Raw genomic sequence first — 6,000 nt, 5'->3', positions numbered from 1 at the left:
TCAAGCCAAACCCTGTTCACATGCTCCCCTCCCAGCGCAGATTGGAAAGTGTAAAGTCTCACAGGTAGTTACAAATGATTGGGGGGAGAGGGGCGCAAATTTTGCCTTTGCCCCCAAGTGCATAACAGCCTCGCTACGCCTCTGCTGGATGCTACCAACATTTCTGCAAACCTGCTGCCCCTGCGTGTCTCTCCCTTTCTCATTGAAATTAGGTTCCCAATTTATCACAGAAATCAGGCCCATACATGCTGGGGAGAGGAGGGGGCACAAAAGCACACACCCCCTACGGTCCCCCAAGTGAGTATGCTTTGGCCAGCCAGGGAAAGGCAGGAGCAGCGTGCTGCCTGAGCCTCCCTCCCCCATTCTCTGACCAGCCTGGGAAGGCTGGGGCTGATTTCCCCGCTGACTTGGGCAACTATGGGAAGTGCATTCACACCCTTAAGGTCGACATTTAAAAAAAAAAAAAAGCACAGAAATCCTGCATATGGGCCTGGAAATGATAAGCCATTTGTTTTTCTATTTATTTCCTTTCTGGGAGCTGGTAACAGCTTTTGCTAACTGCTATCCCTTTTGAAGATTGCCAGCTCTTGAGAAATGTATGCTTGGGATATAGTTTTGGAGGCTGACTAGGTCCAATAAAGGAAGGAAATTGTTTTGTAACAGTCTTTGGTTTTGTTTATAACTCTTTGGGTAAAATTTAGAGGGAATGTGCAACACTTACATTGAAGGTATGTCTACACAACAAGCGCTACAAAGGCAAAGCTGCAGTGACCGTAGCATTGCATTGTAGAGACACTTACACAGTGATAAAAAGGGTTTTTCATTACTGTAGTAAATCCATCTCCTTGTTTCCATTGACCAAGCTGTGTCTGCCATGGGTTAGGTTGATCTAATTAGGCTCCAAAGAATGTGACATTTTTCACTGCCCTGAACGAAGTAGCTAGATCAGTCTGAGTTTTAGATGTCTCAGAGGAGTAGCCATGTTAGTCTCGAAGGCGCTATAGGACCATTCAATGTTTAAGTATTTTTAGTTACAGACTAACCAAAAAATATCGGTGATATTATGAGCTTTGGTGAGTACAACCCACTTTTTCAGATGACAAATATGGAGCAAGGAGTACAAATATATAGCAGAAAAAGAGAGAAGAGGAGGAGAGGAAAAACCTGTCAATTAAAGTGTCTATGCTAAATAAGTCTAACAGAGTGGGCTGTGAGTGCCCGATACTTAACTTGGGATGTCATTTGGGTGTGGAATATAATGGCCCACCCAAGACAAGTCTTTGCTCAATCCTTGGGTGAATGTGTCAAATAACAAGGGTGGCAGGGTATGAAAACAGCGGCAAGTCATGTGTAGCAGTTCTACTCCGGGACTTTCATGTTCCCTGGGCCAAATTTTGATCTCACAGTGGTATAGATATGGAGCATGTCTAATAAAATCAAAGGAGTTAGTAACATCAGCTTATAACACTGGTGTAAGATCAGCAGCAGTTTGGTTGCATGTAGTGCATGCAATGGGGGGTTTAAAGGAGCATCGCATATGAAGAATTGACATGAATTTAGAGGAAAAATAACGGAGTGTATAAAAGGATAGGTTTTGGCTGTTAAGGGTGTGTGAGGTTTTCTAAATTAAGTCAGATACATACAGGTTTGCTATTAACACAGAACTCAAGGCATTTTGAAACTTGAAAACTAAAGGAATATTCGTTAACTGCAGCAGACTGTTTACATGAAACTTTTGTTTGTCATCTTCAGGCAAATTTGTTACAGGGAAGAGAATTTAGGCATTACCTCACTGTATTCACATGTCAAATTCAGCCTCTCTAGATGAGCCGTGCAGAGTTTGGATTGGCACAAGCTCCTCAACAACACATTAGCCTTGTAGTCATGAAGCCACCAAGCTAACTTCAGACATTAAAATACTTTATTAAAGAGGCATGTTTTTATATGTACCAAGGTGGATTTGGATGAACGTAGGTACTTAGAAGATTAAAGCAGCCTGAAAAAGCCCTAGAGCTGTAGGCACTGCCTATGTAATGTACTATGTTCTAATCCTCATGTGTGCTCAGACAGGTAATTGTTTTTCATTATGTTTGGCACTTACCTGCCAATTCAATACCAATAAAATCTGAGCTGGGCCTGCTGCAGTAAAGGAACGTCAGGCAAGATCTGAAGCTGACATGCAGAGGGCAAAATAGTGCTCTCAGTTATGCACAGGGCATAACATTTTTCACAGCTCGGATGATGTATCTAGGTCAATATACGTTTTTGTTGTAGGCCAGGCCTATGAGCAGAATGTGGTCAGGACAGTTAGCCCTACATCACGGCTTATAAATTAATTCTACTTATTGTGGAAAAGTAATTACGGCATTCACTGTGTCCTGTTTACTCTTTTTGGTAACCATCATACTTTTATTCATGTACTTATTGCGGCATCTGCTGTGGGGTAAGGTCAGTGAGGACTGTCCTTCCATTGTTGCCAGCTACTCTTCTTGCCTTTGTGGGGTACTGGCATCGATGGGCGAGCACCTGGAGATTGATGTATTGCGTCTGAGCAGATGTGATAAATCAATAACCAATGGATCAACCATTGTAGCATCAATCCCCAGCATAGTAGAGACAAGCCCTTAGATACTTATATAGCTCTCCACATTCCTGTAGTGCCTGAGCACTCTACACTCTTCAATGCATTTATCCTAATATTAATCCTGTCATAAGCCATTATTCCCAGTTGGGGGATGGGGAACTGTTAGATGGAGCCACTGACTTGGGAGATATGAAACAATGGAAAAGGAAGAGATCTCCAATCTTCCTTAGGCACATGGAGGATTTACTGGGCACAATCATCATGGGTATGTCTACACTACCACCCTAGTTTGAACTAGGGTGGTTAATGTAGGCAACTGGAGTTGCAAATGAAGCCCGGGATTTGAATTTCCCGGGCTTCATTTGCATATTGCTGGGCGCCGCCAAAATGTCCACTAGTTCGGACTCCGTACCCGCGGCTACACGCGGCACGAACTAGGTAGCTCGGATTAGGTTTCCTATTCCGAACTACTGGTACACCTTGTTCCACGAGGAGTAACGGTAGTTCGGAATAGGAAGCCTAATCTGAACTACCTAGTTCGTGCCGCGTGTAGCCGCGGGCACGGAGTCCAAACTAGCGGACATTTAAAAATGGCGGCACCTGGCAATATGCAAATGAAGCCCGGGAAATTCAAATCCCGGGCTTCATTTGCAACTCCGGTTGCCTACATTAACCACCCTAGTTCAAACTAGGGTGGTAGTGTAGACATACCCCACATTACTCTAGGTGGGGAAAATTATGGCAAGATGTTTGCTTTCATCTCGTAATTTACTTGCTACCTCATTCTTATGGCCACCCCTGTGCAAAATGGTAAGAGGTCCCCTCCCCTCAGTACTCTGCCAAGTGGCGAATGGTACTCAGTCCTGTGTAGCCATGACACTGTCCTCATCAGCTGTTACTGCTGTTTCTTCCTCCATGCAGCTGGCTGTGATGTTCTCTGGTTTCTGGTGCTCCATCCAAAAAAGATCAAGAAGCCAGGAGATAGCTGATAGCTAGGGAAGAATGCTAAGGAATTCATTCTCTGCCATCACTAGCTGATGCTAATGTTAGATGATGTTGGGCCATTGAGGCTGAAACTCTGGCTGGCAGTTAGGTGTGCAAATGTGGTGAGTGGCCAGTGAAAATCCTGAGCCATATTCACAGCTTCATAGGTCTAAATATGCTACTGCTATGGTGAAATACTAATCATGAACTAATAACTGTACAAAGTATTTAACAAAATTATACCGAGCAAGTAAGATCTTGTAACTTCTGCAAATGTGCATTGCTTATAAAATTCCTTTCCTCTGCATTCTAGTCAGTTGCAAGCCTGGTCTCAATAATACATCTTATGTCACTTACATAGCAAGTTGATTTAGGCCCCACTCCAGCAAATAATTTAAGCATGTGCATAGCTTTAAATGTGAGGAGTTCTATTAAATTCTATGGAATGACTCGTGATTAAAGTTATGCATGTGCTCAGGTGCTTTGCTGTATCTGTATCTTTGAGACAACATAAAGTTTGGTCATGTGTTCACCTTCCCTCATTCATCTTAACTCCCGTATGTCCTTCTGAAAATCTGTAAATAACGATAGTAAAATAATAAAGATGTTAACACAAACATCTAAAAAAATATTGTGCTCCCTGCAAGCTGCTTACCTTTCCCCTTGTTTTCTGGTGTTTCCTTTCCAGCTCTACTCCATTCCACTGTCTGTTGTCATTTCCCCTTTTGTGCTTATCTATTTAGACTGTAAATGCCTGGAAGCCAGAACCTGCTTTCTTATTTATCTGCCCAGCACCATGCTCATCAGTGACTCTACATAAAGAAATAAACAAGCTGAGTGAAAGAAGAATTATACAAAGACCCCAAAGGTAGCAATGTAATTGCCATGACTACCTCATAAACAAGTAGGGTTGCCAGATATTTTCACAAAAAAATACTGAAAAAAATTGGTTGAGGAAAAAAAGAAAAAGAAAAAGAAACCCCCAAACAAACAAAAAACAAACAAAAAAAACCTGGGGGACCAGTATGTTCTGTTGTTTTTTTTTTTTTACTGGACAGAGTCCACAAATACCAGACACCTGGCAACCCTATAAACAAGTGCCCCCCAAGTCAATAATAAATACCTTTACTTTTTAATTTCAAATGACAACATCAGCAAGCATGACAGTTCAGTTATAAATATAGGGAGGAATCTATAGCAACATTAGAAGATCAACAAAAACAATTAGAGGTCTAGAGAAAATATGACCTATACCTGAGGAAAGTCAAAAATAATTGGATTTGTTTAGTTTGGAAAAGAGAATACTGAGAGATGACATGATAGCAGCTTTCAAATATTTAAAAAGGTGCTATAAGGAGGAGGGAGAAAAAAATAGGTCCAAATCCAGGCAAGCCAGGGGCTACATCCAAACCCCAGGCCTCAGATTCCACACCCCTAATCTAGATAGAGGTAGGTCCTGCCATGAGGGCAGGGAACTGGACTTGACCTTTTGAGGTCCCTTCCAGTTCTAGTATTCTATGATTAAAGGTACTCCTACTTGAGTGAAAGCCTTACAGTACAACTGTTGAAACTATTCCTTGTAACTAGTTAATGCTATCAGAATGCTATAGATCACTTTTAGTTTTTTTAACAATGAAAGAAACAAAGCCAGCACCCTGAAGAAGCATGCATAGTATGCAAGAGCAAACACATGCTTCCATTGTTGCAACCTTTGTTCTCTCTCCTCCCCCCATTCTTTGTAGCCTTCTCTCTTTGTTACTTCTTATCTTCTAGTTAGTAGGCTCTTTAAACCCTTTCTTAAGTACATAGTATTCATTCAGGCAAACATTACCTTTTACTTCACTGGGACTAAGGAGTGAACGGTTTCAGGGGTGGAGAACCTCAGGCCTTGTAGCCAGATGCTCCCCCCCCCCCCACTTGCCTGGATCCTGCTCCCCTCAGGGCTGGAGCACACAAAATCTACTAAGCTGGGCCTCCCAAGATTCTGGTGTGCAAGGGGAATGTCTTTCTCCTTCTGAGTTGGCAGCCACTGTCAGTGAGGGTTTTGTTTTTGTTTCTCACTTGTGTGCTGCCCCTGACTGATTTTTGTGTGGGTCAGTGACCCCCAAACCCAAAAAAGTCCCCCACCTCTAACTTTACAGGCTTATGCAAGACCTTGATCCTGGAAAGACCTATACATATTACAAGTTGCATCGACTTCAGTATGTACTAGCACATGCCTAAATCCATGTCCCAGGTCCCCAAAAGATGTATTGTCTTTTGGCTGAGACAATACTGGGTTTTATTTGTAAAGTGCCATACACAACAACAGCACTGTATACACCAATCAATGAATAAATCAACACAGAACTACAACAAAGAAGTCAAACAGATGAATATGACCGATGGTGATGAAAATATTTTGGGGGGAGGGGCGGGAGAGAGAGGTTTTG

This window comes from Pelodiscus sinensis, chromosome 11, assembly GCF_052426305.1.
Source record: "Pelodiscus sinensis isolate ZL-2025 chromosome 11, ASM5242630v1, whole genome shotgun sequence".
NCBI lineage: Eukaryota > Metazoa > Chordata > Testudines > Trionychidae > Pelodiscus > Pelodiscus sinensis.
Note: the sequence above shows the minus strand (reverse complement) of the source record.